Raw genomic sequence first — 14,056 nt, forward strand, 5'->3', positions numbered from 1 at the left:
GTGATAGACATTGGGGAGGGTATGTGCTATGGTGAGTGCTGTGAATTGTGTAAGACTGATGAATCACAGACCTGTACCTCTGAAACAAATAATACATCATATGTTAAAAAAAAAAAAAAAAAAGGAAGATAGTAGGAAGGGAAAAATGAAGTGGGGGAAATCAGAGGGGGAGACGAACCATGAGAGACTATGGACTCTGAGAAACAAACTGAGGGTTCTAGAGGGGACGGGGGTGGGAGGATGGGTTAGCCTGGTGATGAGTATTAAGGAGGGTACGTACTGCATGGAGCACTAGGTGTTATACACAAACAATGAATCATGGAACACTACATCAAAAACTAATGATGTAATGTATGGTGACTAACATAACATAATAAAATAAAATTTTAAAAAATTCACTATAATGCTAAAAATATTATGTAAGTTAATAAGGTAATTGGCCTAAAGAGGAATAAATATAAATGCATAGAACAAAAGTGTTTAACCTTCACTCCATTTAGCTTTTTCCAGTTTTCAGGCATAGTTTAATTTGCATCTTATATATCTATATAAATACTATGCCTTTTTTTGGCACTTGGGCAAATGACTTAAATAAACTCTATGCATTAGTATCCTTGCCTATAGAATAGATATGCTAATAAAACTATTAACCTCATACTTAAGAAACACTTAGAATAGCAACTGGCACAGAGTAAATGCTATATAGATACTTGTCAAATAAAATAAATAATAAGTGTCTGTTAGATAGCTAAATTCTCAATAATTCTCTATTATAAAAGGCATGGGGGGAGCCTGTGTGGCACATTCTATTAAGTGCCCAACTCTTGGTTTTGGCTTAGATCATGATTTCAGGGTCATGAGATCGAGCCGCATGGAGTCGGGCTCCATGCTCAGCTAGGAGTTGGCTTAGAGTTTCTCTCTCCCTTACCCTCTACCTTCCCATTCTTTCTCTCTCTCTCAAATAAATAAATAATTTTAAAAAACACCTGAGTATTGAAAGACAATGGTAGAATTAAGACATTCTGTGTCATGTAGAAAAATATCTTTGGCTTTCCAGAAATTTTTGTGTGGTTTTCTAATTGTGCCTGTATTTTCAAATAATGATTCAAAAGAAGATACAGAATTTAGGTAAGCATACTTTATTTTGCATTAATGCAGTAATTATCAGCAAGATGAAAAACATGGCATAGTATAAAGAATGTGAAATATTCTTTAAGGAAAACATATGTACTATATATAGCAATGTTCTTATATATGTTTATATAAAAAATTTTATAATGCCATTTACTTTACCCAGATAGCCAGTGTAAGATGTTGGATGTTGGTATAACAGATAAAAAAGATAGACTTTAATATGATAAGAAATAAAATATTGTCATTACCATTATATATTTCCTTGACTAATAACTTTGCTTGTCCTTTCACTTTATGGAGTACCCTAAGGTATATTTCTTATCAGATTATATAAACCATGACTTTGGACAATAAACTAAATTCAGAAAATCTGAAAAAAAATAAAATAAATCAGGAAGAAAAAAATAAAATCTTTTAATTTTAGGTATGTCTATAAATTTACTTGACATCAACACTCTTGAAATATAGGGTGGCTTTACTGGAAAAGGTAAAATATATTACATTATTAGTAAGCCAACAGGTGCCATTAAAGTATAAATAACAGTATTACTGTTATTATTATTAGTCAGTGCTACACAATGATAATGGCATGGTTGTCTGAGAATCCTAAGATATTCATATTTGATTCTTATTATATATTTTCTCCAAAGTTTGTAAGCTACACCATGTAGGAGCAAATTTCATAAGTAAAATGGGTGGGTGTATTCGACAAAGTTTAGGTAGAGAAATATTAGAGGTAGAAAAAAAAGGAGAAGACTATTTAGTATTTAGATGGTAATATAATCATAGGAGTAAGAAGGGGCAGGAAAATTGGGTTAAAGTAGTGATCTTGATGGCATTACCCATATAGGAATAAAACATTATTTTACACACACTAAGACATTTTAAAAGACAAATTAGGTAGTGAACTAAGGCATTTTCAAAGGCAATAATCTACCCTCTAGAATAAATCTTAATAAAATAGATTCAGGGAAAGTTCTCTCTTTCAGGAAGCTAATGACCAAAAACATCCCTATGAACATAGAATACAAGGGATTAAAGCTAAACCGAAAAGGATTAAAGTATCTCAAAGCCCAACACGTTGTCTTCAAAATTTAAGAGAAATAACTGAGCTTTGTAGGATATTCTGTTAATAAAATGGACCATTTGAAAAGTAAAGAAGTTCAAGAAAACAAACCTTCAAACCCAACAACCATTGTTATCCCATCAAAGTACAAATCTAAAGGCATCACATGGGTTCTGATGCCATTCACTAGACTGAGATAGGTGTTTTTTAAATATATTCTTATCCACTATTGAGTGAGCTATGACCAGTCTCACTCCAATGAAGAATTTAGTTATCTGTTAATCTCGTCTCCCTCTTCTATGCTGCTCCTTCACATAAAACAAGCCACAAACCCCAAACAAATCTAGTTTACCTTCAATTATTTAGGTGAACAGAGTTGAGTATGATTCATCAAAATAAAACAGACCACTCTCCTGACCTCTAATCCTAACTGTCTGCTAGGATGTCCCCTACTCGGCTTTAAACAGATGTGCCAAACTCTGTGTCCAAACTAAATTCATCTAACTGGAATTTACCATCAATAAGCCCTATTGTCCCTGAACCCCCCCCATCTCAGTTGGTATCACTTAACTGATTCCATGTCATACTTTCCCTTCCCTCCACTGTGCGACCCCAAAGCATCCAGGCAGAAGAACATCTAAGCAGTATCTGCTTCTACTTTACCCCCTAAATAGTTCTCAGGTTAGCAGTCTTGCAAGTACCTGTTTATCACAAAACAACCAACAAATGTACACAAAGAACAACTATTGAAAAGAATCCTTCTATTGTCTCCCCTTCCCTGCCCAGTATTTCCCTTCAGGACATCTCACAGTGTGTTAAAAAGAAAACCAAAGACCCAAAATGGTGTCATTTAGGCCAAGTTCTCAAATCTGGGCTCAATACCTAGTTTAACTGCAGTTTCAGTCTCCCCCAGAAATGCAGTCTTAATCAGTCAGGAATATTCTGATAGGCTCCAATGAGTCTGGCAGGGGCGCTCTCCAGCCCTCAAAGGTAGAGGGAGTAATTTGCATGATAAGATCCCCTCCACTTCACCTCAGGGAAAGCAAAATTGTCTGTAACAATCCTTTGCTTTTGCTAATCGCTTTCTTGCCCCACCCTCTTTCCAGTAAAAATCGTCCATTCTGTACAACTCCTTAGAGTTCCCCTCTACTTGTAGATGGGATGCTGCCGATTTGTGAATCCTTTAATAAAGCCAATTTGATCTTCAAATTCACTCATTTGAATTTTGTGTTTTAACACGTGTCACTTGGCTTGAGGCCCTGCTTTTGGTTGTTTATATTATCACAGGTTTATACTATGGAAAATGACTTGGCCTCCATAATAACCATGCCTATCTTCAGTGCACTTCTTCCTTGATTGTGACCCTTAATTACTCTGAGGCCAGTTGTTTTCCTTCCAAGGTTTTCTAAAACCAACTTACACTTCTGCGATCAAAAATATGTTATAACTCAATAATATTATACTATAAGATCCTATCATCTTATAAGCAGTGGTTAATATTAAACTGACCCTTCTGCTCTTTCACCATCCCTGGATTTTGATTCTGCTCTTTTATTTCTAAAGCTGTATAGGGTTTATTTTCGTTTTTATTTCTCTTTTGAATAGACAAATAGAGCTCCCTTTTCTGCCAGTTTTATTGAGATATAATTGACATATAACGTTGTATTAATTTAAGATGTAAAACATAATGATTTGATACATATATGTGTATATGCCTATATACTAGGCAATGCAATATATATATATATATGTTGCAAAGTGATCACCACAAAAAGTATAGTTAACATCCACCAGCCCACATAGTTACAAAAATATAAGGAATACTTCACACGTTTGCATGTCATCCTTGTGCAGGGACCATGCTAATCTCTGCATAGTTCCAATTTTACTACGTGTTTCTCCCAAAGTGAGCACTAGAGCTCCTCTTTTTTAATCCCAATGAAAAACACTTAAACTTTCTGGCATTTTCCTTGTCTGGGTTACTACAAATTATAGCACAAATTACAATTTACCTCATCTACTTTAATTCCTTTCCAGTCTGTTCTTTGGAACAGCCAGCAACAAGTCCAATCCATGCTTAGTTTTCTCATAGCCTCAAGAGTAAGTCAAACCTACCAAGATAATCACAACAAGCTGGTCACCATGCAGCCACTCCCTGGCCCTTCAGCAACACTCTTTAACTCTCCTAACTCCTATACAAAATCCCAGACTGCTCTTGCCACCTGGAATCACTTGCAGTTCCCCAAATAAGACAATTCATTCTCCTCCACGCCTTTACATAGGTAGCCTTCTCTTACTCAGTATGCATTCTGACCTCCTTCCTCTCTGCCTGGCCATTTCAGCTAGTCTTTCAAGATGCAAATCACTTTGTAACATTCTCAAATATCCACCTTCATCCGTCCAAGTCAGCCCTCCCAGCTGGGTCCAGCGTCTCATCCAAGGACTTATGCTTCCATTTATCATGTGATTGCATTGTACCATCTGCTTATTTGTTTGTCTTCAGCAGTATAACCAAAGCTCCCTAAAAGCGGGGACCATATCCTAACCATCTTTGTATCACAAACATCCAGTAGTGACTGATACTAATGAAATCTAGGAAAAACATTTAACTGAGAATAACAATATTCGAGTATATGCTGTTCTATAATGTTACCATAGCTACATTGAATTGTGTTGGAAGTAGAAAAGGCAGTACCTTCCCTTGAACTACAAAGAAAACCAGGATCTCTCATTAAGGTTCAGGGTATTTCCACTGTGAAATATGAACTTTAATTTTAATAAAATGGAACAGATGTCCTTAGCAGTTTGATCAACTATTCTCTCATTGATATCTGTATAGCAGATGGTATAAATAACTCATCATGTATTTAAATGCTGATTTTAAAACTGAAATAATATAAAATATTTCAAGTTTATTAGGTATGCTTTCCTTCATGAGTGCCTTATCAGGGGATTAGCATCCCTGCTAATTTTCAGACATACGTTCATATAGTTTTCTCCTCACTTGTTTTCTCCTGGGAGGAAGGCAAATGTCCTTTCACAATGATATACTTCTGCTTTTCTGGACTCAAAGTGCTGAGAGTTAAATTTGAAACACCACTCTAATAGCGCAAATATCATCATTTACATATTTTCGTCAGGAACCAAAGATGGAACACATACCCAATATACATCAACTGACAACAACCTAACAGAAGTTGCGTTGGTTGCCTTAGATGAGGATGACACATCTAACATTGACAATGGAGGTAACAAATGTGGTCCGTGATCACATGTGGAAATGTGACCAGCCTAGTGAAAACAGTTCTTAGAGGTCTTATGATGGGAGCCTGCATGGCCCATATATAAATGTGCAGTAGTATTTATATGGTGTTCTTATTTAGCCTCCCATCATTCTTGTGTATACAAAAACAAAACAACGAAAAACACGATTTTTGCTTTCTGAAATATAATCAATCGAATATGATTATTCTCAATATACTCCAATGTTCTCTTTAGGATAGAGAATAAAAGTGGTGGAAGTTTCTCCATATTAGAATAAGTAATGAATCCTTGGTGAGTGGGGGACACTGAGTCATCTTTTTCTTACTATTCCTCACCACCCCCAACTCATTAAAAAGGGTAATGGCAATGCAAAACCCTGTGTTGCCAAATTTTAGAATTTCCTGGGCTTCCCAGAATCCTTCCCCAGGTAGGGACCAAATAAGAGAGAACACATTTAAATATAATAAAGTTTGAGTGTGCTTTGCCAACAACCCTGAGCTAGTCAACATTGCATAGGACTCAAAACTCAGTAGGTAATGAGAACATCCAAATGTGGTTTTCTCTTAGTGCAGTGTCAGGCATTAAATATTAGCAAATTGACTATTTCTGATGGATGGCTTGAGGTATTAAGTGGCTACTCATAATTTAGTATTAAACAAATTGCCACTAATAACTAACTTTTCTGACTATCTTAATGTAAACGTTTCTGCAATATATTATTATCTGGAAAAATCACACAGTAGTTATCAGAGGAGCCATTTTTTAAATCAGTATTTGGCACTAAGTTAGGTCAAGGTCAGAGTTAAGGACAGAATCTATAGTTTGTGTTTACTAGGTCTTGTAGTATTTGACCTTTAAACTGCTGTTTCGTCATGTCATAGCTATTGCAGAGAAAGTGATCATGTTATATCCAATTTCGTTGCTAAAATATATACAAGGTCATTGCCTCCAGCAGGTGACTGGAAAGAATAATGTAATCTTAATCGTGACACCCAAAATAAAACTAAGAATTTTTCTCAAGTCCTTTTGAATGTACTCAAAATGTAAATAAATGAAACAATAGGTTACCCATAGTCAGCTAGGATTGATTTAATATGGCCAAGCAGACAAAAGCAGTTTCCTTAAATAAGAGCTACCCAGGGTCTCATTAGTGCAGAGAAAAAAAAAATCAAGGTCATGCTAAGGTGTATGACTTCATGGTGGAAAATTTCAATCCTCCAAACACCTCCCAGAAAAGAAACCAAAAGCAAGAGGAACAACAACAAATCTGTCAGGCAGATTTCAAAATCTCATTTAGACCACTGGACAAATACTAAGGAAAAAAGTAGAAGTTCTAAATATACTGAGGTATATATTTTTACAAAGTAAGGTTGACAAGGTTGGAGACAGGCATGGAATGTCTCTTATTAGAATGGCATATAGAATTATCACCACACGAGTTTACATATGGGAAAGTGGGGGCCCCAAAATTCTGAAGCATTTTTCTAAGAATTACACCTTAGAAAAAAAAAAGGGTCTGAGAATTGATTTTATGAATAAATAAAATCACATTTTTCATTTATCTTTTAATCCTGTCTTGCCATATTTAGAATGATCAAGGAAAAAGTGACTATAATATACTCTGCTAAAATACAAGCAATATAAGGTGAGAAAACATATTCATCAAATGATATTTATTCAACAATATATGTAAACATAAAGATTAAACAATACGTGTTTCTACCTATTTTAATATATCGTTAAATTTATATGTATAATATTTATGTGTATATAAAATGAGGGCAATCACCTATCACAGAGTTTGAGCTAAAAAATAATGCTGATAGCATTAATGGACTTCTAATCTACTTAATATTGTTTTGCAAGCAGCTTTCAAAACCAAGCAATCTGATCTTTTCTAAATGGCATTATAGTAGGAAAAAGGTCATTATGTTTAGGCTGGCAAGCCCATGAGGAAAATAATAGTAAGTTTCCAGTTAGACTCTGATGCTGATTAAATCAATATAACTGTCAACAGCTGGGTCCTGAGATTAACACAGATGTGGGAACAGAAAGCAAACACAACTGTGGAAATGGAAGCAAATACTATGCTTATGGACAAAAGCCATCTGGGAATTGCTTCTTTGAGCAGGAGTTATAAATCGAGGCAGTTTGCCTGTAGAAAGCTAATACCTTTCTGTACAAGCACTTTATTATAATTTGGAGATTTATACCTAATTCTCTATGCCACTGACATAATCCAACCCAGGAGTATTACCAAAGCACAAACTGCACATTTACATTGGGGTGACTTATCTTCATCACAGAATATTAGAAAGTGAATAGTGCGTGTTCTCCTTTTCATATACATCCTTTTGTATCGAGAAACATTAATGATGAAGAATTTATGTTTTTGACAGGTATCCTCTCCAACACTTACAGGAATTTAGGATGAATATCATATTGTGTCAGACTGGGCTTGCTTAAAAGTACCAAATATTATGTGCCTTGTTTTGGGGAGCTGATAGTGGGACACACTGCGACACTATACAAGCTTCCTTTGTTGAACAAACTTAAAGGACTATAAGCTATTATTTCATATCCTGAAAGAATCAAGGCATAGGTACTAGGATGGGAGAGTTTCGTGGAAACACTGGAACAGTTTGCCAAGGGGATGTTGTTTATCCACTACTTGCAAGTAGTTAATGAGAGGTACTTTGGATGCAGGGAATTAGTATCTTATGAGAGAGGCTGATACATTCAAACCATGGGGAATGAGAGGAAGAAGTGAACATCAGAATGCTAATCAGGAGCCCAAAGGAGTGCGGGGAACTAGGATGTTGGAGCAATAAAGTACCAGAAGTCCCCTAAGATATTTGAGTAAGTGAGCAAGTGTTTCTATTGGAGGCCTCAGAATAAGCTATCATACTAGAAATCTTTCCCTCCATGTCTGTCCTTCACCCCTCTCTACCCCACTCTTTACCCGGGAAACTGACCCCTATAGATTACAGTTAACAGGATCCCGTGCCTCTGACTTCCAGTTGGATTCAGTCATCTGACATAGATGCAAGGGAAGAAGGAGAATGTAGTCAGTATTTTGAGCTTCCCCTTTGAAGAGAGTGAGTTGGCTATGTTTTCTGTTAAAGGGAATTACTCCTTTCAATGCAGCCCCATCTTTAAGAGACCCCCTTTTCTGACTTTCGGTGTTGGTAACCGTTCTGTGATAACTATCCCTGGGCACCCTGCTATCCTCTGTGGTCACGAATATCTCACTCACAACCTGGTGAATAATCCTTTTTTGATTTTTTTAATTATTAAATTAATTAATAATTAAATTATTAAAACATTTATTCAAGTATAATATACAATGTTATGTTAGTTTCAGGCATACAATATAATGATTCCACAACTCTATGCATTATTCAGTGCTCATCATGATAAGTGTACTCTTTATCTCCTTCATCTACTCCCCCCATCCCCCCATTCACCTCCCCTCTTGCAGCTATCAGTTTGTTCTCTGTATTTAAGAGTCTATTTTGTTTTGTTTCTTAAATTCTGCATATGAGTGAAATCATTTGTCTTTCTCTAACTGACTTATTTCACTTAGCATTATATCCTCTAGATCCATCCATGTTGTTGCAAATGGCAAAATTTCATCCTTTTTTTATAACTGAGTAATATTCTACCATATATCTTTTTTATCCATTTATCTAAGGATGAACATTTGGGTTGCTTCCATATATTTGTTATTGTAAATTGCTGCAATAAACATAGGGATCACATATCTTTTTGAAGTAGGGTTTTCATTTTCTTTGGGAAAATGTAGTGGAATTATTGGATCAAACGGTAATTCTATTTTTAACTTTTTGAGGAACCTTCATACTATTTTCCATAGTGGCTGTACCAGCTTGGATTCTACCAAACACTTGAAGAAGAGTAAATACCTATTCTTCTCAAACTATTCCAAAAAATAGAAGAGGAAGGATAGATATGAGGTCAGTATTACCCCGATAGCAAAACCAGATAAAGACACCACAAATAAAGAGAACTACAGGCCAATATCTCTGATGAACATTGATGCAAAAATCCTCAACAAAGTATCAGCAAACTGAATCCAGCAATACATTAAAAAAATCATTCACCATGATCAAGTGGGACTCATTCCAGGGATACAAAGGTGATTTGACATTCACAAATCAATTGATGTGATATATCACATTAACAAGAGAAAGGATAAAAACCATATGTTCATTTTAATAGATGTAGAAAAAGCATCTGACAAAGTACCACATCCATTCATGATAAAAACTCTCAACAAAGTAGGTTTAGCGGGTACATATCTCAACATAATAAAGGCCATATACGAAACACTTACAGTGAACATATTTAATGGTGAAAAACTGAGGGCTTTCCCTCTAAGATCTGGAACAAGACAAGACTGTCCACTCTCACCACTGTTAATCAAAATAGTACTGGAAGTCCTAGCCACAGCAATTAGACAAGAAAGAGAAATTAAAAGGCATCCATTGGTAAGGAAGAAGTAAGATTTTCACTATTTGCAGATGACATGATACTATGTATAGAAAACCTTAAAGACTCCCCAAAAAACTACTATACCTGATAAATGAATTCAGTAAAGTCACAGAATACAAAATTAGTATACAGAAATCTGTTGCTTTTCTATACACTAATAGTGAAGTAACAGAAAGAGAAATTAAGAAAACAGTCCCATTTACAATTGTACCAAGAAGGATAAAAAATGTAGGAATAAACTTAACCAAAGAGGTAAAAGACCTGTACTTTGAAAAGTATAAAACATTTATGAAAGAAACTGAAGATGATACAAACAAATAGAAAGATATTCCATGCTCATGGATTGGGAGAACCAATATTGTTAAAATTTCCATACTACTCAAAGCAATCTTCAGATTTAATATAATCCCTATCAAAATAGCAACAGCAGTTTTCACAGAACTAGAAATCATCCCCTTTTTAAAACCTTCCCCTACTTTGTAACTTCAGAAAGTCATACGTTCCTGTGTCAACCCTACCTGTATAGTGCTTTAGATAGAGAAGAAACACATGGAGATACAGAAATAAACTTTCCTGAGAGTCAAGAAATGTCAGCTCAAGAGATCAGTCACTAATAATTTTATGAACCTAAGAAAGTCATTTACCTTCTCTAGGTATCTTTTCATTTTAAAAAAGAAAATTTGGACTTCTGGAACTAAGGTTTATTTTTGCATCTAAAATTAATCTTTTGATTATTTTAGACACAGAAGTAATCTGATTATAAGAAAATTGATGTCTTTTATATCACACCCTTCTTGTATCCTGGGGCACACTGCTTTATCAATATCCATCCCCTTTTCCTTACAGAATGCCCAAAGATTTGGGGTGGCAGTATGGTCAGCATAATAAAATAGATTATTTATACTTTTTGGAAGAATGGGGCAGCCAAGTGATTCATTACTCAATGAGGTAAAAGTCAAAGTTACTGGGTGGGGTTTCTGGAAACATAAGGGATGTCCCAATTGGGGTTGCCTTTTCTGCCATTTGGCTTTTCTCTTCTCACCTGAAATGTGGACTTGATGGCTGAGGTTGGGAAGCGTTCCTGACTGTGACAGCAGCAGTTGCATCCTACGGCAAATGGAGGGGGGGCGCTGATAACATCATGGAAGTGGCACCCCAGACTTGGATGGCCTATCTTTCAATTTATCATCTGGTAGACCTTATCTAATGCACTCCTGTGACTTTCTATAACATAAAGTTGTATGTCTCTTTAACTCATAGCAAAACATTAGCATTAAGTTACACACACACACACACACACACACACACACACTCTGTGCTCCTTATAACACTAAGGTCAGAACTCTACTCCGATGTCCCAATAAGCCTTCCTTCCCCTACCTTATCTTGTATTCAACCCACTCCTCAAAATTTACCAGGACTGTGCTAAAAGCACACAGGGTTTTAATTTCTAATTCTGAAAGTCATAGGTAACTTGTTTTAATTCATGAGATTTACTTAATCTACAACTTGTCCATTTACAGTTAAATACCCAAGAGAAACTCTTGCACAGGTATGTGTGTAAAGAAAAATGTTCACAGCAGCATGGCTTTTAACAGCAAAAAAACTGGCAACAGTATACACACACGATGGAATATTATACTGCATTGAAAATGAGTGCTTTGCAGCAACATGCAATAACATGGATGAATATGTCAACAACATAGTGAGTGAAGGAAGCACATCCTATAAAACAACACCCAGCTTATTAACCTTTTCATTAAGTTAAAAAAAATGAAAACCGAACAGTGTGTTTTGAAAAATGAACTGTTGAGATACATTTGTTTTTACAACTGTTATTTAAAGGCAAAGAACTGAAAAATACAGATTTCAATGTTGAGTGTCAATTTTCTAATTTACAGTTATTAAGTAAATATACCCACATATGTGTAAGTGTAGACAGACCAAGTGCCTTCTATAGAAACCAAGTGCCTTCTATAGAAATTAGGAAGTTGACATTCCATTTTCAGTTGGAGATACCTATGTACACAGCCCAAGTTAAACTTGCTAAAGGTCCAATGTCTAGCTCATAAATATTTTTTAGGCTCACTTTTTTAAAAATAATCAAACCTCTCCAGAAAATCTTCCAAATTCAGCAGATTTTCCTTTCTTCCCCATAATTTATCAGCTTAGAAAAATATGTATCAATCAAATATGCCACCCCTTTTACAACTCTGCCATTCAAACTCTTTCAGTTACCTTCTAGCCTCTTTTGCGTTGCTGGGATATTAATGGGAGAAACATCAAGCTCACAGAGGGGACTAGGCACTGATTATTACATATGGTTGAATAGTAAGAGACAAAAACCTTTCAGTGGCAATCTCCTAAATTCAGCTTCTTTCAGCCCAGCATTCAAAGTTCCTCACAATCAGATCTCAGTTAACTTTTCTAACTTTTTTTTTTTTTTAAAGATTTTATTTATTTATTTGACAGAGAGAGACACAGTGAGAGAGGGAACACAAGCAGGGGAAGTGAGAGAGGGAGAAGCAGGCTTCCCACGGAGCAGGGAGCCCGATGCGGGGCTCGATCCCAGGACCCCGGGATCATGACCTGAGCCCAAGGCAGACGCTTAACGACTGAGCCACCCAGGCGCCCCAACTTTTCTAACTTTTTAACTTTCTCTCAGTCCTTCTCCAGAAACTCCACCACAACCAAACTCCTGCTTCTCCCCAAACAATCCATGGACTTTCCTGTATCAGAGTTTCTCCCAAGGAGTATTCTTGTTCACTATATTCTACATGCATGGGAGGCTCTTCTCCTTTCTACAGATTTAAATTCTATCCATTCTTCAAAATTCAGTTCAATTTTTATCACTTCCTTGCCGATATTTCCTTAGAACTGCTGTAACAATTTTCATTAGTAAAATCACTTGGTAACACATTTGTACCTCCCGTCTCACTAGCTCACCATCATCTGGCAGGACTTATCCCAGGGTGAGAGAGGTTCAGTGAAGAGTTTCTGATTGCCTGGATTCCAAAATATCTTCAACTACTCTCTTCAACTACAGTGTTGGGATTTTCTTTTAAGTGTATAATTTTATTTTTCTCTCGTCTTCCCAAGTAAACTTCTTTGACAGAAAGAGCTTTGTCTATCACATACTTACTTCTCTGACCTTGCCAAGTTCATTGCTCATAAAAAGTACTCCATAAAAACTACTGATTTACTTTAAAAGGATAAGAACATTAAATTTGTGATTAAGAATTACCTCAACATATTAATTGCTTTGCTTTTAAAAATACACAAAGAAACAAAGTGCCTTCTATAGAAATTAGGAAGTTGACATTTATCTTCTAGGTAAGGTCACTTAAGATTCAGAATCAAAAGTTAGAGGGAAAAACAAACAAACAATAACAACAAAAACTCAACACTCTGGGAAACAAACTGAGGGTTACAGAAGGGGGGGATGGGGTAACTGGGTGATGGGTATTAAGGAGGGCACGTGTTGTGATGACCACTGGGTGTTATATGCAACTAATGAATCACTACATCAAAAACAAATGATGTACTACTATATGCTGGATAACTGAACATAATAATAATAATAAAAAAAACCTCAACACTCTTCATAAACAAATTTACCAAAATATTCCATAGTTTTTGAGAAAAAAGTTACTTTCACTAGTCAGATGGCATGGAATGCTACTATTAATTTATAATACTATTACACTATTTCCCCAACTGCATTTGAAGATTTGTTTTCTTTAATAAACCTTAACATATTCTCAGTATACATATTTTCACTTTCTTTATTGCTGACAATGTTGCAAATTTATGCTAAAAACAGACAGACATGTCCTCTCAGTATTTTAGGTCTTCATTAATAGACACATTTATTTAGATTAAACCAATAATTCAATAGAAGAATAATTTCTACTACTACTCTCTACCCTGAAAAACATTTTCATTGTTTTCATACTGTACATATATGTGTGTGTGTGTATATATATGTATGTATATATGTATGTATATGTATATATGTATATAAATGTATATATATGATATACACTTACAGATACACACACATATCTGGCTTATGTGTTA

At 35.5% G+C, this 14,056-nt stretch overlaps 1 protein-coding gene and 1 non-coding gene across 3 annotated transcripts in view; both read right to left on the reverse strand.

Annotated features, from left to right (window-relative positions):
* The window catches only part of HCN1 (hyperpolarization activated cyclic nucleotide gated potassium channel 1), a 390,570-nt gene that overhangs the window by 135,854 nt on the left and 240,660 nt on the right, over nt 1-14,056 (reverse strand). The gene's annotated exons all lie outside the window — the stretch shown is intronic.
* On the reverse strand, nt 4,010-4,114 carry LOC115939674 (U6 spliceosomal RNA). The gene has a single exon (XR_004074448.1). It is a non-coding gene; the product is annotated as a U6 spliceosomal RNA (small nuclear RNA).

Source organism: Leptonychotes weddellii, chromosome 7, assembly GCF_054177405.1.
Source record: "Leptonychotes weddellii isolate Sample4059 chromosome 7, ASM5417740v2, whole genome shotgun sequence".
Taxonomy (NCBI): Eukaryota; Metazoa; Chordata; class Mammalia; order Carnivora; family Phocidae; genus Leptonychotes; species Leptonychotes weddellii.